Raw genomic sequence first — 20,209 nt, 5'->3', positions numbered from 1 at the left:
ATAAAGGTTTCAGAAATGTTCAAAAAAAAGGGGTCAGTCAGCAGCAGTAGGATCCCTGAATACCCATGTTTATCATGGCACTACACACACAAACCAAGCCATAGTATCTGCCCAGGTGTCCATCAGTGGATTTTTGAATAAAGGAAATATGACATGTATACAGAACAGATTATTATTCAGCAATAAAGAAAAACTAAATCATGCCATTTGCAGGGAAACAAATGGAACTGGAGATCATCATGTTAAATAAAGTAAACTAGACTCAGATAAATATTGCTTATTTTGGGCATATGTGGAATCTGAAGGAGAAAAAAGCCATGGGAAAGTAGAAGGGCTTACAATGGATGAATGGATAAGGAAACTTGGTGTATATACACAATGGAAATATCCATAAAGAAGAATGAAATTATGGCATTTGCCAGGAAATGGATGTAACCAGAGACTATCATGCTAAGTGAAATAAACCAATTCCCCAAAGGCTGAATATCCTCTCTGATATGTGGATTCTGACACACAATAAGGTGTGTCGGGGGGGAAGAGAAGTTTCTTGGATTAAACAAAGGGGAATGAAGGGAAGAGAAGGAGGATTAGGAAAGACAGTAGAATGAACAGATCATAATTTCCTATGTTCATATGTAAATACATGACCAGTGTAACTCCACATCTTGTAAAACCAAAAGAATGGGATCCTAATTAGAAAAAGTTACACTCCATGTATGTATAATATGTCAAAGTATACCCTACTGTCATATATATATATATATATATAAAGAACAAATAAAAAATTGAAAAAAGAAAGTAGAAGGAGACTGGATATAATCAGAGGATGTTACATGCATGTTATATATATGTATAATAAAATTAAATGTGCTAAAATTATAGTAATAAGAATAAAACTACAGGTCAATATCCTTGATAAATTTGATAAAATTCAACATCCTTTCAGGATTTTAACCCTCAAGAAATTAGGTGTAGAAGGGAGGTGCTTTATCACAATAATGGCTTTGTAGAACATTATGCTTAATGTGGAGAAGCTGAAATACTATTTTCTACATCTGTAGTAGAGCCAGGATATCCTCTTTCACAACTCCCATTGAACACAGTACTGAAATTCTTGGCCAGAATTAGGCAAGAGAAAGGAGTAAAGACCATCCAAATAGGAGAAGAAGTAAAATTGTCCCTGTTTGCAGATGACATAGTCCTACATGTACAAAAACCTGAAGATTCCAACAAAAAAATTCTTGAAACCAATAAATACATTTGGTAAAGTTGTAGATATTTATCAATTCTTTTTCATAAAAGTTCAAAATCCTCTCTACTAGCTTTTTGAAATGCAAAGTAATAATTGGGATCTATATCACCCTCACGTGCAATAGCTCACCCAAAGTTCTTGCTCCATCTAACTTCAGCTTGATCCGCATTAATCAGCCTCTCTCCATCTCACATATATTTCCATAACTTATCAACCCCACTCTGAATCCTACTTTTTAAATTTTTTGCTCCAAATCTTCAAGCATTCTCTCTATTATTTAATGCAACACCTCCACAAGAGTCACCCCAGATGGAACTAATATGTTTTAAATTTCTGTCTTTACCATTTTTATTAAAGACATCCTTTTCCTGTCAGTACCTCAACCTCAAAACCCTGAATATCTGTACTTGCAGCTAGCACAAAAATTATTACATTCAATTGTTCCCATTTTCACATTATCTCTGCAAGTAGATCATTGGCTTATATCATCATTCCATATACGTGTTATATCATGTGGTGTTTGTCTTTTTGTGCCCGACTTATTTCACTTCCAAAATGTCCTTTAGGTCCATCCATGCTCTTGAAAATGACAAGATGTCATTCTTTGTATGATCAAATGGCATGGTCAATTCTACATCCTGCATCTTTTTCATTGAAAGACATGGACTAATTCATTTCATATTTCAAAGATATGACTCTTATCTGTAAAGGAGGGCTATTTTATTTATGCCAAAGAATTATTTTGAAATCCTGCAGGTTGCTCTTAGAGAAGTCTGATTAAACTCCTGTCTTATCACTTCTCCCTCTTCCCTTACTTTTCTGTCTCATCCAATCCTTCATGTGAGACAAGCACCATTGTTTCATGTAGAGCTTTTATCTATCTGTCATCTTTCTATCTATCATAATTGGATAAACACTCTGAAACTCACCACCAAACCTGAAAATTAGAATTGTCATCATATCCTACATCTAATCACATGGTACCCCAAGTTTCATTCCCCTATCTCCTCTGGAACTTTCTCTCATCTGTGCCCTGTGATCATTTGATTTTAATGCACTTTTATGGCTTATTGTATATTCTTGAAAAAAATATATTTTTGGTTGTTTTCATTGCTTGAAGTCTTACAAAATGGTATCAATAATAACCCTTAAGAATTTGCAGTTTTAAAATTTAATACTTTGTTTCCAAGATTCAACAAAATTGTACTATGTCTCTGTTGGTCACTCAGAAAAAAAAGATATTTTTCTGTTGGTGAGGGTGATTGACCCCAATGACCAAGGACATCACATTGCTGTCATATGATGGAGTACAACAAGGGCTACCTGGAACTATGTGTAGGATGCCTCTTAAAATTTCCATGGCAAAAAATAGCATTAGTAGCAACTATATTAGCTCTTGTCCCAAAAAGTACTATTGAAGATTTACATCCCTGAAAAAGCTAAATCACATGTCCAAGTGAAGACTGCAGGGTAGCTGAGTAACTCTCAGAGATTAAAGTGTCAGATATGTGGTCATCCCTCCTCCATATCCCTAGGTTCTGATGATCACCACCACCTTCTTCTGTTCATTCCCCTGGTCCTATAGGAAGCAACTTCATTTGCCCTCAATAATTACTGGGTGACCTTAGCATTCTTTTCCCTTCTGTTAGTTTCTTTCAGAATACACCTTTGTGTTGGATTCTTTGTATTCAGTGCTCTTGGTTTAAATACACCAGGTGTGATTTCTCTTTCCTGAACCACCGTAAGTAAACTTCATTGACATATCAGCTATAAAGTCTTTTGCAAACTTAGTCAATTCTGGGATTTACATGAAGTAATTTAAATCACTGTTTTAATATTACTTCAGGAAAGCATTCTTGACAGAACTGAAGGGAGATGACTAAGACGATTACCAGACAGAGAGAAGCACTAGTTTTTATTTGCAATGAAAGTTATAAATATACACATAGATTCTTAGGCTTATTGTAGGAAATAAACTAGTGAAGGTCAGTTCCCTCATCTAACTTTACAAAGGAATAATGTGATTTTGATTTCAGCAGTTAGGTATTTGGACTTCTAAGTATGTACATTTTCTCAGTTTTTCTTTTGTAGTGTTCTTTGGGCACTTAATTCTCTATGTTAAATATTTGAGATATTCCATTTGACCTTTTTGAGTTTTACCCATGGCAGAAAAAATAACCTTATATTCATTATTTAAACATAATACTGAATGATTAACTTATTAATTTAACACAATTTTATTAAGCAGTTACTATGTGTCATACTACTCTAAGAGCTAAAATAGAGCAGGGAACAAGACAGACCCCAAACCTCCACATTTAGGTGGGGAGAGATAGACAATAAGTTTATGTGACATTTTTATAACTTCACCTTGACAATGCCCTAAATAAAATATCCTTATTTACTGCATTCTGTGATCATTTATTCACCTAATTTTGTATTAAGTTGTAATCAAATTCTTTTTGGTTTAAAAGGAGATAATTTTGATAGTTCCATCTTGGTGTTTTAGGGTCACTGAAGACATTAAAATGTGAATACCATCATCTTTGAACATTCATGGACAAATTATTGTCAATATAAATAATATATAGAAGATAATAATTTTGTAGTTTACCTGGCAGTTAAAATGAGTGCATAATAAAACAACCTGTGTACTATTCTAAGATATACTCAATCCATCTTTTAAGAACAGAATTTTGTTTGGAAATATGAGATTGATGAAGAGTCATTTATTAGTCATCAATATTTTGATTTTGACTAAAACCATAAATGGTTTTTCTCATAAGTAAAAATCATATATTGTGGGATTCCTTAGTGGGTTAGGGATGTGCTGGGTTAACTCTGTTTAGGGAATGTTACCTATATAATCACTTAGTGGCAAGAATCATGCCTTATCTTCCCTGCAACACTCAGGAGAAAACCAGTCACATCATTATCGATAGTGCTGTTTTCCTTCATTTATTATATAGAATCTAAGATTTTGATCATTGTAGCTTTATTTCATGCTATAATACATTTTATTAACATTTGATTTTATGTATTAAATCAGAATCACTATTACTTAATACCATGAAAAACCTACATTACTCTCATCTTAGTAAAATTTTAGGGAGATCCAAGATCATAAGAGATAGTCTATTTTAATCAATATGAAGGAAGCACAAAAATATATTTCTAGATTTTTAAAATATTTTAAGGATGGATAAATCATGTCCACTCTGGTTATCTCTAATCATTATGAAATTGTATATTGGAGACATTATTGTCATTCACCCATTCCACCTCTGCCAGTGTTTACTGGATGTACTTTATTTGACCAAGATTGTGAGGATGGTTAGGTGAAAACACAGCTCCTGCCCTCAGAGGTTAGAAAGTCTAGTAGGCAGGATTAAGCATAATAGTCAAATAAAAATGCTGACTTTTAGTCTTCAAGGCATGAGTTATTGTGACAACACTCTGTGATGCCATCTAGGAAGATATTATTGTTTCAATATGTGGATGTAGAAGCCAAGGTTCAAGCATTTTTTCAACTTTACTCTGCTAGTCAGTTGCATATAGGGGTACTTGAACCCAATACCTTTCCCTGCTGATCTGCCAAGAGGAAAAGAAAAGTGACCAAGTGATAATTTCCATAAATTGTTTCATTAATTTTTATATGATTTTGGAGACTAGAAATTTGGGACTGTAAAGCTCAGAGACAACTTCTTGTAGGAGAGGACATTGTAGCTGGAATTCCAAGTTCCTCCCAGTGGTGAATGTGGTATTCAGTGTATGACCTCACAATGCTTATGAAGATCTTCTACTGTGAAAGAGTTTCTTCAGAGCAGCCTTCCTGTCTCAGTTTCTCAGTAGACTGTAGTTGAAAGGATTTAACATTGGTGTTATGGTCATGTACATCACAGCAATCACAGCATGGTTTAGGCTGTAACTGGTCAGAGTTTGGAAAAACATGCCCATGACGTCCCATAGTACAAAAAAGGTGAAAGCTACAGGTGGAGAAGACTTTGTGTACCCCCTTAGTAGATGGAATGTGACTAGCTGTGAGCAGAGTGTGAGGAAGGGCATTGGCATTTCCAATCACCCATCATGCAACCACCTGCAAGATGCAAGACCACAGGCTCATGACAATTATACAATGAAGAGGGTGGCTGATGGACATGGCTTGATCATATGCCATTGCCACCAGCATGTAGCTGTCTGTGTTAGCCAAGGTTATCATGAAATACATCTGTGTCAGGCATCCCACAAAGGAAATTGCTTTGCTGCCCAGGAGATTGTTGACCAGCATCTTAGGGTTACAGAGGAGAAGACATCGACAAGGGAGAGATTGGCAAGGAGGAACTGTAGAGGTGACTGTCAGAGAGAATGGCAGGAATGATGAGTAAGTTTCCTACCACTCTGATGGTGTAAATTAACAGGAAAAGGATGAAGAAGAAATCTTCCTGCTCCTGCAGACTCATGAGTCCCAAGAGGATGAACTCCCTGGTAGAAGACTAGTTTTCTTCTTCCATGGCCCTTTCAACATGAAAGACAGAAGAGTCAAGATTTATTAGTGCCTTAATAGTGCATTATGAATTTCCTTATGCAACACTTGTGACTCAAGTGATCAGCTTTCTTAATGCCTGCCTTTATAAAACCCAGATATACTCAACATTTGGGGAAATATGCCTATTGGTTTCTGGAACTAATCAACATTCACCCAGACACTCATGTCTGAGAAGTGAGCAATATGAGAATCAGAAGTGCTCATCTTCCCTATCAGCACACCATAAACACCCAGGACTAAATTATTTCATTATTAAATCTTATATTCCATTGTCTAGAGTCTTTGTTAGACCTTAGGAAAAATCATAAATACATGACAAGTACAATTTATCCATTCATTCATTCATTCATTTAGTGTTTAAGGCATAGTCCCTGCTTTCAAGGACCTGATAATTTTATGGAGAAGCCAGCATCACAGGCTAATTTTATTATATATGATATGGAACAGAGAGAATTGGGATTTTTGACTAAGTTCTAAAGGACAAAGGATTTGTTAGTGGAAAGACTAAACTGGAAGTGTGGAATTGTTTCTTTGACCAAAGAATGGTCACAAAACCCATAAGTTAATGGGTGTGTACACTGACATTGGGAGATTGCAAATCAAAAGGGTCACTGGATTTAAGTTCCACCAAAATGATCCTAGTGGATTTTCTCCCCTGCTGTCCAATTTTGGTGAAAGTAGACTTTTACTACCTTCTTTAAGAGGTTTTATATCTGACAGGTCTTCAAGTAAACATAATCACCATGCTTTTCTCTTCAGTCTTCTTTCTGTTCTTGGTTATTTCATATTGTAACTCATGCAGCTCTACAGTACCTACAACTACTATTCCATAAACTCTCTAGTCCTTTTGGGTAGGCCGTCTCATATTTCCACACCCAGTCATCCGGTCAATAATTCTAGCCAACCTTACTCGGCACACATGTAGCTTAAGAAGACTGTCAGATTTAGGGGAGTGGAATATCATGCATTGTTTTATTTTTAACTTCTCCAGATTGATAATTGTGAAGAGTTGTTTGATGCAAAAATCAATAAGCTTTCCTGTTCCGTCCAGCGGAACCTGCATGGAGAAAGGAGACACCACCAATCTTTAGTTGACCAGATTTATTGCGTCCTCCCTGTTTTTCTGCCTCCTTTGTTCTGCCACTATCTCCCTTCTTCTTCCCTCTCCCTCTCTCCTCCCCAGGCTCCTAGCTTATCAGTCAATTATAGCAAAGCTTACTCTCACACAGGAAAGCTTGCTGAGGAATGTCAGCATAGCACTATATGAATCACGAGCTGTCCACGCGTGGCATGATATTAGATAGCCAATCCTAGAGCCTGGCGTCAACACGTTATAAGTCTCCAAGGAACTAGTAGGCAAGCAACCTTTATGGGTACTTCCTTATTTTGGTACCCAGTGCCCTTTGGCTCATTGCCAGGCACCATCTTGTCCAAGATGACTCTCAACAGGCTCCCCCTTTTTGTTATAAAAAGAAAAGGACAGCGACTGTGCCTGTCTTAGGTGCCAGAGTCAGACTTTATCCTTACGAGTCATTGGGAGTCAAAGAGCTGTTGGCATGCTTTGATCCCTGTCTTACATTGGTATAAAGTCCACCCTGTGCTTACCCGTCATTGACTACCAGTCCTATAATTGGGAGAGCCAAATCTGAGGATCAGAGCCTTGGTCCATGGCCATAAGGGCTTGCCACACCACTAAGGCTTGCCATCTTTGATGACTCCTTAGAGACAACAGATATCTTAGAGACAACAGCAAGAACAACAGTCCTATCATAGCAAAATTTCCCATCCATTGTTTACCAAATTGTAACGCTGACTATAAGAAACTAATGGCTTCTGGCATACCCAGGACCTTTACCTGAGTACTATTTACCACGAATATAGAATTTCTCAATAGAGTAATCAAATTAGTAAACTCTTTAGTCCATGTCCCATTAAGCATACTACCAAGCCATTTGGATGATTGGCAGCAGCAGTAATATTAGAATAGGGTATCGGGGTAACGCATAGTGCTTGGGCATGCACTAGACAGCCTGTCTGTGCGGTAACAGTCATCATGTCCACTTATTCTTGTAGTAAGTCCACTCTTTGGTTTAGAATCAGGATTCTCGTGGCGAGATGCACATTGATGTTTTCCTGGACTGTCAATGCTTCGGCAGTGGCTTGTGACAGATTATTGAGTGCATGAACAGTAGGAATAGCAGTTCCTAGGGCAAGTCCAGCAGCAGTGGCAGCAGCCGCTGCAGCAACACCGATGGCTATAATGGCTGAGACACCAAAATCTCTTTTTGCTTTCACGGGTAGGAAACTCCACTCACTATGAATTAAGGTCACAGGGACTGGAATGAATTTTGGAATCCTGGCAATCACAGCCAGAGGAAATAGTGAAGCATCCCAACAACTAGACACATAACACTCTTAACACATAACACATAACACTCTTAAAACATAACACAGTTAAGGACCTCAGTATCATTATCATTGTTATTAGTAATGTTAATATCAAACTTAGAACTCTTAGACAGAATGAACACAAATGGAGATGTGACACTTATGGGAGTAAGGGGGGAAACTTAATAAAAGGAAGAGTAATTGGCCTCGCACCCTGTATAACTATAAACAGGTGTATTACTTCCCTTTATATAGGTTTGCTTTAGACTGTACCTTTAATGAATGAGAGAGAGATTGCCTCCATGTATTATGGCAGTTTCTGAGGTGGCTAACCAGAGGAAGCAAAGACTACCTCTTAACTTGAAGTTTAGACTAGTCATAAGTGGCTTCACAGTGGAACCAGCTGGTAGGTAAGGAATACCTATAAGTTCTGTACTAGGAAAATAATTGAGGGAAAACTTGTGTGCCATGAGTGATATGTCCCCAAAAGTTTTAGGAAGAGCTAAGAACAGCAGGCTTACCACCCTCACCATCATTTTGTGTTTCAGTGCCATTTTCTTTCTTATGGATAGTTCTTACCAAGTGTTCCGGGACCCAGATAAGTTATTGTTGGTCCTGAGGAAAAACACAAACAGATCCTCTCCCCCAAATTAATACTGGGTCAGGTCCTTTCCAGGACCCAGTCAAGATGTCTTTCCACTTTGCTTGTGGATGGCCACCAGACTTTCCACTAAAATGTCTATCAGCCACAGTACAGCCCATAGCATCCAAAGTTAAAAAATTGAGGGTGAATAAAGCAAGGTTAAGTCTGTTCTTGGGAGGGGCTAATGCCCCTATTCCCCCTTTTTGTTTAGTTAAGCAGACTTTCAAATGTTTGATTAGCCCTTTCCATGATAACTTGTCCTTGTGGATTGTAGGACAATTCTGTAGAATGATAGGTATTAAACTTTGAGGAAAACTGTTGAAATGAAGAAGAAGTATATGCAGTCCCATTATCTGTTTTAAATGATTTTGGCCTTCCCATAGTAGCAAAGGCTTGAAGATAATGACTGATTACATCTTTTGTCTTTTCCCCTGTATGGGCGGTAGCAAATATATATCCTGAATAGGTATCTACAGTTACATGTACAAATTTTAAAGTATCAAATTCAGGGATATGGGTGACATCCATCTGCCATAGATGATTTGGAAGGAGTCCTCTAGGATTGACTCCAAAATGAGGAACAGATAAATGAGTCACACAGGCAGGACACTGTTTTACTATATTTCTGGCTTGTACTTTTGTAATGTTATATTTTATTTTGAGAATAGTAGTATTAGCTTAAAAGTCTTTATGGAAACTAATTGATTTTTGTACAATGTTAAACACATGAGTATCTCAAGTAGTTGAGTCTGCAGTAGAATTTCCTTGAGCTAAAGGCCCAGATAAGCCTGAATGTGCTCTGATATGGCCTATATATAAAGGTTCTTTGCAAACCCACAAAAGAGTTTGTACTTGATAAAAAGCGTTGTTGTAAGGTAGATATAATTGCTTCTAGTTCAGTTTTTTGAGCAGACTTATGAGAAGTAATAATAGTCTGTACTTTATCAGAAACTATTGTAGCTGTGCCAGAGGAGAAGCCACCTGTAAAGATTGTATTTGCTGCTGGGATAGGTTGAGCCTTAACAACCTGAGGGAAAATAACAGGATGTCTTTTGAAGAAGTTTACAATAGGATAACTTGGCAAGTGATTATCAAATGTGGCCATGGTGGAACAATAGACAATTGCCCAATCTTCATTACTGTTAACTAGTATTTCAATCTGTTTTGCCGAGTACGGGACAATAACTGTCTGATGATGAACTCCAAAAACTCGAAGGGCTGTCTTAAGTCCTAATGTAACTAGATATGCTATCATCACAGGATATGGGGAAACAACATATTTGGGGGATACTGGCAAATGGATCCATATCAGGGGTCCAGTTTGCCATACCAGACCTGTAGGAGTATATTCAGAATCTAACACTATGAGGCTAAAAGGCAAGGATAGATCAACTCTATCACTATGAGCATTTTCTAAAGTTTGTTCTACTAACCTTAAGGCTTTTCTATCTTCAGGAGTTAAAATTCTGGGGGATGTAGGGTCTGAATCTCCTTGGAGACTATCAAACAGAGGCTTAAGTTGACCAGTGGTGCTTCCCAAATTTGGTCTTACCCAATTTATATCACCTAATAATTTTTGGAAATCATTTAGAGTCTTAAGCTTTCCTGTGGCTAATTGAATTTTCTGTGGCTAACATAGGTATGTAATATTTGATGTCCTAGAAAGGTAATAGGGCTGTGGGTTTGCACCTTTTCTGGGGCCACATGTAATCCCCATTTTTTTAGGGTTTTTATAATATCATCAAATACCCCTAATAAGGTCTTCTGTTCCTTATGAGCCCAAAGAATATCATCTATATAATGGAGACAATAAAGTCCTTTACAATTTTGTCTAATCTGTGATATAACCTGGCCAACATATATTTGACACATAGTGGGACTATTTGTTATTCCCTGGGGAAGGACCACCCATTGGTATCTAGTATTAGGCCCTTCATTATTCAAAGAGGGAATGGAAAAGGCAAATTAAGGGCTATCCTCAGGATGCACAGGAATGGAAAAGAAACAATCTTTTATGTCTATAGAGATGATGCAATAATGTTTTGGAATAGCAGCTAATGAGGGGAGTCCCAGTTACACCGGGCTCATAATCTGCATACTGGAATTTATGACTCTCAGATCTTGCAAGAGTTGCCATTTCCCAGATTTCTTTTTTATGACAAAAATGGGTGTATTCCAAGGGGAAGTGGAAGGAATGATATTAGTTTCCTTCAATTGTTGATTAACTATTTCCTGGGCTGTCTCTCTTTTTTCTTTAGAAAGGGGCTACTGGGGGACCCAGACAGGATTATTGGATTTCCATGTTATCTTTAATGGTTCAGAGACCCCTCCAGAAAACCCAGCCCCTTAGTCCCTGTTTGTTCTTTGGCTTGAATGGGGCAGGTCATACCTTCCAGATTCTTGCATAGTCCTTTTCCAGGGATATAACCTTGTCCCACCATGACTGGTAAAACAGTTGTGTTTAGACAGGAAATATTTTGTTCAACTGAGGAAGCAATGACAACATCCATCTGTGTTAAAATGTCTCTTCCCCAGTGACAGGCAGGTGAGCTAATACATAAGGTTGGAATGTCCCCCTTTTCCCATCCAGGTCCTCCCAAGATAACACAGCTGAACTTTGTAATGGGGTTTGAACAAATCCAAGTCCCCGTAAGGTAGTACTGGATGCTGTAACAGGCCATGATTAGTTCCAGTCCTTCTGTCTTATAATATAGATGTCAGCACCTGTGTCTATTAGACCCTCTATGGGAATACCATTAACTTTCAATTTAAGCATCATTCTATTTTTTGTTGATTGTGCTCAAAAGACACCCAATCCTGGGAATCCAAACCCGTTGTCTCCTCCAGTCCTTTGTGAACTGGGAAAGACCCCATGATAGCTAGACAATATCAATATTTGTGCTATTTTATCTCCTGGAAAAACAACAGATACCCCTCGAGGGGAGGATAACATAACCTTTATTTCCCCAGCATAATCAGAATCAATGACTCCTTGCAATACTTGCAATCCTGACAGAGTTGTGGAACTCCTCCCTAACAATAATCCTACTGTGCCCTCAGGGAGTGGTCCATGTATGCCCGTGGGGACCACTTGTACTCCCATCTCTGGGGTTGGAACGAGTCAGGCAGAGGCACAGAGGTCCAATCTCCCGCTCCCTGATGTTCCTGGGGACAATGAGGAGATAGTCGGAAAGGATTGTGAGTGGGGATCTGGACTATGGGATTCTGAAAGGCCCTGTATATTTGAGGGCCCCAGGTTGGTTCCCCCTGACCATTTTTTGACTGGGTAGGAAGAGGATTTCTCTCTATATCAAATCTTGATGTACAAAATCTCGCCCAGTGCCTTCCTTTCCGGCACTGGGGACATAGACCTGGGGCAGGTTGATTTGTCCCTTGCTGTTCTCTAGTCTTAGGTATTCCCCTGAACTTTAATCCTGTGGGTCCTTCAGGGCAGTCTCTTCTGAAGTGCCCTTGTTACCCACACTTAAAGTATATTATTCCTTTAGCTCTTCATTGCCCCTGATTTGGCCCATGAAGAGCAGCAGCTATTACTTGTCTTGTAATGACTGCATCATTGATATCCCTGCAGAGCTTTATATATGTACTTAAATCTTTATTTTTCCATGGTCTTATAGCTTCTTTACACCATCTACTTGCTTGCTCATAAGCTAATTATTTTATTAAGGGCATAGCTTGTTCTGAATCCCCAAAGATTCAGACTAGAGTTAGCAGTTGTTTGGATTAGTCTATCAACAAAATCTGCAAATGTTTCATTATTCCCCTGAATCACCTTAGACAACTGCCCCTGTAAATCTCCTGACCTTTGAATTAACTTCCAAGCTTTAGTGGCAGCAGCAGCAATTTGTGCGTACACCCCAGGATTGTAAATAATCTGCTGTTGAATACTTTCATAGTTTCTTTCTCCTGTTAGCATTTCTACATTTCTTTGGGGAAAGTCTGCGGCAGCATTACGTCATGCTGTTTCTAATGAGGCTTCCTGCCATGCAGTTTTTCACACTAGGTACTGCCCCCCCCCGATAGCACAGCTTTACATAGCCTTTTCCAATCTTATGGCACTAGATTTAGCCTCAATACTGATTCCAACATACTAATTGAAAATGGGGCCTGTGGACCATATGTAGCCACTGCCTCCTTAAAATTTTTTACTGTTTTGAAATCCAGAGGTTGGTGGAATCTTTGTCTATTTTGGTCCTCTAGTACAGGGAAGAATTGTGAGACTGCTAAGGTTTCCTTAAGGGGGGTTTCTTCTCCCCACAGTGAAAAACCCATCTGATTTATAGCATTTGATAACTCCTCCCAAGGGTACCTTGGGGGTAATAGGGGGCAGGTAGCTTGAGGGGGAGCGGCTGCCTCCAGGAAGGGATTGGTATTCCTTCCCGATATAATTGATGGGGGCGACTGTGCCCTTGATGCTCTTTCTAATTCCTCCCCAGTAAATCCCTCCTCCTCTTCTTCCTCTTTATGAGAAGTTACACTTAGTTGTTTCTTTATCTCTTCCAGACACATATTTCCTTTTTTTTACTAAAGTTATTATTTTACCTTTTTTAGCTGTTAGACATTCCTTAATGAGCTACCACATGGGAAAAGTACCTCTAGGTAACGGGGATTGCTTTTCTGCTTTAATATCATCCTCTTTATCATGTGCCCATTTTGGAATATTTAGGACTCTCTCTTCCAAAAACCAAGGACTAACCTTGGCCAGTGTAGTTACATATACTGTTAAAGTAGATCATTTTATGGCAGTTTCATTAGCCTTAAGTACATCTTGTTTGATTCCTATCATTTGATTTCTAAACACCTGTGACCCCATCCTGGAGTTAGGAGGCCTCCCTTTATCGGGGCTATGCAGACTCCCTTCACCAGGGTTATGTGGCCTCCCTTTACCAGGGTTATGCAGACTCCCTTCACTGGAGTTATGTGGCCTCCCTTTACCAGGGTTATGCAGACTCCCGTTACTGGGGTTATGTGACCTCCCTTTACTAGGGTTATGTAGACTCCCTTCATCAGGGTTATGTAGCCTCCCTTTACCAGGGTTATGCAGACTCCCTTTACCGGGGTTATAGCTTACCTATAGCTTACCTAAAGTTACTTAGTTTTCCTATAGCTTACCTTAAGTTACTTATGTGGGAGGATGCAGAAGGAGGAAGAAACTCCCTGTCCTGGCCACCACTTGTTCCGTTTAGCGGAACTGGCGTGGAGAAAGGAGACACCACCAATCTTTAGTTGACCAGATTTATTGCATCCTCCCTGTTTTTCTGCCTCCTTTGTTCTGCCACTATCTCCCTTCTTCTTCCCTCTCCCTCTCTCCTCCCCCAGGCTCCTCGCTTATCAGCCAATTATAGCAAAGCTTTCTCTCACACAGGAGAGCATGCAGAGGAATGTCAGCATAGCACTATATGAATCACGAGCTGTCCACGCACGGCATGATATTAGATAGTCAATCCTAGAGCCTGGCATCAACACGTCATAAGTCTCCAAGGAACTAGTAGGCAAGCAACCTTTATGGGTACTTCCTTATTTTGGTGCCCAGTGCCCTTTGGCTCATTGCCAGGTGCCATCTTGTCCAAGATGGCCCTCAACACTTTCCCTCAATATTGCTTGTGAGAAATTTTTTTTTTTTTTGTATTCCCTAAGTATAGGATGATCACAAGAACAATCTGCTAGTTTATTTCTCATCAGCGCCTTGGTTATTCTGATTCTTATTTTAATGTATACATATCCTCCTTTATACTTCATATCTCAGTGCCTTTGCTCACACAATTTTACTTTTCTAATAGAAAAATCATCAATTTTCCTTGAATGTTCCATTGTAGGTTCCTCTTTGACCCATTTTGCATTGCAAGACATACTAAATATGACAGACTACTAACTGCTTGTCTAAATCCATGCTATTCACTTCTTCTTGGACATTCAACTAGACTGACTTCCCAGGCTACCTTGTGTTGAGATTTCATTGTGGGAGTGAGTTCTAGCCAATTGACTTATATGATCCAATGCTGGTCTTCCCCTACTCTCTCTTGTGCCAAATGTATTCAAAAGCGGAGGATGCTGAATGGGGTAATGGAATCACAAGCAGATTGATGAACTTTTTTCCCCAATTCTCCACATCCAGGAAAGACACTCACCACCAAGAATACCCACATGGACTGTTACTTATGTAACATGTAACCTCTTATTTTTTTAAAGTCTGTTTTACATGGTATGATCAAGTAGTTGCAGCAATCTGAGTTTTCATAAATAATTCACCAATTTTTCTGAGGAGGTTTCTACTTAAAAACTAATTAAATCTGTAGTTAATTCAATCACTGATTCTCAGTGTTTCCTATAGTAATATGTAAATTATATGCTGGGCATGGGGGATGGAGGTCTACTCATCTCTGTCATCTAATCAGGATGTGCATTCTCATCTGTACATCTAAAGAAGTTTGACTTTATCTTTAAGATGTCCTTTCTTATCTTCATTTAGAATTTCTACACCTCTGATTTCAAAGGGTTCTCTAAACCTGGAGGTTCAGAGACTATGTTTACCTCATATGATATAGAAAGCTAGGGTTTTAGAGGTTGGGCTCTAAGAAACATAGCATGTGAGGCTGATGTTGACAGGTTCCATTTTTAATAAAATACATAAAAAAGTTTTGAAAAATGTAAACATATCCCCCCACCAAAACATAGCCAAATCTAAAAGAAACAGATGGGCATACCATACTGAGGAGCAAAGAGAAACTCAGAACAAGAAATATAAGTCTTAATCAATGCTGCAGTGGCCCCTTGGGGTTTGTAATCAGGAATTAGGTCCTCAGGTCTGGGGCTTGGGGGGTGTGTGCCATTTGGTAGAGTACATGGGGCCACAGAGTCGCATAAAGCATGGAGATCAGTAGTTTGTATAAAGTGCTTGAAGTATTAGCCTCTTGTTAAAAGAGCACTAGAAAGAATTTGCTGAGAAATGATTATAAACAAAAGACATTATTCATAGAAAATTTGATCATTTACAAATAAATCAATGGAATCTCTGGATGAACAAAGTAATTTCAAAAATTGTGTTAGTTATAAACCATTATGTTGAAAAATTGATGCTATATTTAAATAAATTAGAAAATATAATTTCAAAAAGTCTTTTCTATAAAAATAGTTGGAGAAAAATTTGAGGTATCTAAAAATAATTTTAACTAGAGATCCAAAACAGTTTTCCAAAATCAATAAATTAAAATAAACTTTAATGAAGAACAAAAAAATAAAGTGGAGGGAATAAAGAATGTTCATGGAAAGTCTCACTACAGAAATTTCAGTTCTTTTCCAATTAATCTCTGAATTCATTGAAGTATCAATCCAAATACCACAGGTTCCTTTTAAAACATAAAATTTAGCAAACTGATCCAAACTAAAACAATTTGTGAAAGCACTATAAGGAAGAAGGAACTGGCAAACAATGAGGCCATATGTAGGAAAGCTGAAATCCATACACCTTCAACCCAGCAATTCCTCCTCCTGACTAGCTCCAGAGAAACACTAGCATATAGCCTCAAGAAGACATGTGTATTGTCATATAGGAAAGTTAGAAATGACCCATGCAGGAAGAAATTAATAAGGAAATTGTGCTACTTTATGATCAATAAATTCCTTTCAATTTTTTTTTAAATTTTTTTAGTTGCCAATGAAACTTTATTTTACTTATTTATATGTGGTGCTGTGAGTTGAACCCAGTGCCTCACACTTTCTAGGCAAGCACTTCACCACTAAGCTAACCCCAACTCATCTTTTCAATTTTTAAAAAAAATGAATGTGCATAGATAAGTTACACACAAATAATGTGGTGAGAAAAAGCACGCTGCTGGAAGTTATATGGGACATCAGAAACTACATGTAAATTTTAACATACAGTAATATATACCTAAAATGTACAGAAGTGTAAGTCCTGAATGGAAGTATCTTAACAATGATAGAAGAATAGTTAACTCTGGAATGGGAATCAGAAAGAAGATATTTGGTGGGAGCAAGGACATTTTAAGTATATCTGTAATATTTATTATAAAAAATTGAAGCAAATATGAAATGTTCTCTTTATTAATTCTACATAAGTTTCTGTTATGTTATTCTCTGCGCTTCTTGATTTTTTTTTTAGCAATATCATAATACACTCAATTCAAAACAGAGTCTTCACATATGTGGTAATGATTGGTTCAGAGTCTGGCCATGGTTCTAGTGGGTCAATCCATTTTTTTTCCAGTACTAGAGATTGAACCAAGGGACAGTATCCCACTGAGCTACATTCCCAGTCATTTTAATGTTTTAAAATTTTGACATAGGGTCTCATTCAGTTGCTAAGTTCAGACTCAAACTTGCAATCTCTGGTCTTAATCTCCAGAGTCACTTGGTTTGCAGACATTCAATATGAAACCTGGCTGAAGACCATATTTCTCTGAAGGCAGGAGATGGAGAGAGTTTTCCCTGTGAGTAAACTGAGAACAAAAGGGGGATACATTGGGAGAGAGATTCAGGGCCTGTATATCAAGCTACATGAGGGAGAAAACACATCAGCATTTTCAGAATCTTCCTTAATACCAGCTCTTTCCCATTAACTAGCAAATATATTGTAGCCCCTAAATTTATTCAATGAATTGTTCACAGTTCTATAACTCTTTCTAACTGTCTCTTCTTTTCTTATCTATGTTTTTTTCTCTCTGAATTGGTCTTGCCTACAGAGGTGTTTGTCTGTTGGAATGAAAAATATACTATGCAGTTATGCTAGTGCCCATTTCTTTAACATCACATTTGTATGCATCAATACATGGATGAAATCCAAACTCCTTATCATGGAAATAACCTCAAGTACCAAAAGTTCAGGCAGTAGAGGATGACTCCAGGAAAAACACATGTGTTGTATGTCTTTATCAATGCAGAAAGAACAGGCCAGTACAGGGACTGGAAGACATCAACCATAAATACATGTTGTGATTTTGTTTTGTGGAGGATTTTCATCTCAGGCAAGGTATTTATGACATATTCAATAGGTACTAAGATTTGGTAGGGAGTTTGAGGGTTACACTAATCATTTTTGGTTTGTTCACTGTAAACATGTGTGTTTAAATGTATACATTAATTGGCCAAAGAGTTGGAAATATTTTGATTGAAAATCCTGTGGAAGGACAACCTAAAAGAGAGCAGAAAACATGTGTGTGGGGGTGATACTAAAAATTTAAGAAAGAGAGGTACCAGAGTAGGAGAAATGGTTGGTATAGTCAATGCAGGAACTAAAGCAACAGGGAACCAGAGGATCTGTGCACAGGGATGGTCTTCAGGATGGAGAACCAAAGGATATTGTTACCACCTGCAGCAATAATCCCATGGGAATTTATCGGAGGTGGGCTGGGAATGAACTACTTCTATTTCTGAGCTTCTTCCTTGCTTACTTGCTTGTTCACTAGTTTATAGAGGAAGAGAGGTTTTACTTAGAGGAAGAGAGGCTTTGAGAGGAAGAGAGGTTTTGCTTAATTTTTGAGGTGCTATGCTTTCAGAGAGGCTACGCTTTCAGAGGTCTGCTTCTTAGAGGTGAGTCGCTTCTTGGAGGTGTGGGGTGCAGCATACAGCTTGCAGCCTTCATCCTGCAACCTGCGACCCAGAGGTGTGTTCTTAGTCCTCCATCCTGCAAACCCCGCCCAGGTGAAGAGAATGTCTTATATACACTAAAGCAACCAATCAGCTTAAGATTAAGTAGCATGATTGGAGCATGCGCCACAGTACCAATCAAGAAAGAATGAAAAACAACTGTTGACACTAGCACAGAGGAGACATTAACTAATCAGGCAAAAGTATATCATGCTGTGTTAACACTAATTATGCGCCACCTCTTGGCCCATTGCCAGTAGCCATCTTAAGGCTACTTAAACATGTCTCTACATATCCCCCTTTTTAGTTTTAAAAGAAAACTTTAATGGATGCGTGATAGCTATCACTACATCTGGATTGACTGTGCTTGTGTTAGGCATCCATATGTCCTACTGACATTCTTACCCATCATCAGATTACCAAGAAGCTTGATATTGTTGTCTTGGCTCCTGTCTTAGGTTGATATGTCAGCCACATGAGACTTTCCCGTCTTTGACTACTAGCCGTCCATTTGAGACAACCAAGCAGTTCTGGCTTCTAAGGTGGCAAGTGCGCATCATCTTAGTGTTTATCAATGGCTAAGTGATCATTAATTGTCTGATGAATCTTGTTGGCACCCACACTGGAGAGGTTGCATCCTGTGGAAAGATATAAGCAGATCCTCACCCCCCTATTAACACTAGGTTTGGACCCTTACACGTTCTTGTAAGAACATCTTTCTAGCAGGTTAGCAGTTTGTTTTGCTGGTGAGGATTCCAATGTCTTTCTCCAGGAGAATAACCCTCTGAATCCATAGTTAAAAAATTTAAAGTAAAAAGAGCTATAGCCAATCTATCTCTGCGGGTAACCCAATCTCCCCCTTTTTGTTTTAAAAGCACGAGCTTGAGCATTTGATTAGCACATTCCACTATGCCTTGGCCTTGAGGATTAAAAGGAATTCCAGGTTTATGAGTAATTTGAAACTTGAGACAAAACTGAGTAAAAGATGATGAAGTATAAGCAGGGCCATTATCAGTTTTAAGCATTTTAGGAATGTCCATAGCTGTAAAAGCTTGTAAGCAATGAAAGATAACATCTTTAAATTTTTCCCCAGAATGAAGAGAAGCAAAAATCAATCCTGAACATGTGTCAATAGACATGTGAATAAATTTTAGTTTACCAAAGCTGGGATCATGAGTAATATCCACCTGCCACAAATGATTGGGTAAATGCCCTCTGGGATTGATGCCTACATGTGCAACTGGAGAATGAATAACACAAGAATGGCATCCCTTAATAATAGTTCTAGCTTTTTCTTTAGTTATTTTAAAACTACTTTGCAATGTCGTACTGTTAACAAAAATTGAGCATGAAATTGAGTGGCCTGTTCTACTGAAGAAAATATGAAAATAGTTTGAGTTGTAAGATCAGCTTTATTATTACCTTTATTATTACCAGGCAAATTGGTATGAGCTCTTATTTGTCCAAGAAACATGGGTTCTTTACGTTCCCATAAGAGCTTTTGTGTTTGAAGAAATAACCTAAAAGCTGGAGTATGAGGAACTATAGGTCCAGCCAATTCTAATTTAGGAATTACTTATGCAATATAATTTTTACTGTCTTTAAAAAGACTTATGGGTTGTTCCTTGAATTCTATAAGGGCTATGACCACAGCTTCCATTTCTACAAGTTGAGCAGACTTATAAGAAGTAATATGAGTGATAGTATTTTGGCAAGTGACCACTGCAGCAGTACCATTAGAGAATCCATCAGTAAA

The sequence above is a fragment of the Sciurus carolinensis genome, chromosome Y (assembly GCF_902686445.1).
Source record: "Sciurus carolinensis chromosome Y, mSciCar1.2, whole genome shotgun sequence".
NCBI classification, from domain to species: domain Eukaryota; kingdom Metazoa; phylum Chordata; class Mammalia; order Rodentia; family Sciuridae; genus Sciurus; species Sciurus carolinensis.
The sequence above is the reverse complement of the archived record's forward strand: the minus strand, read 5'-3'. Positions refer to the sequence as shown.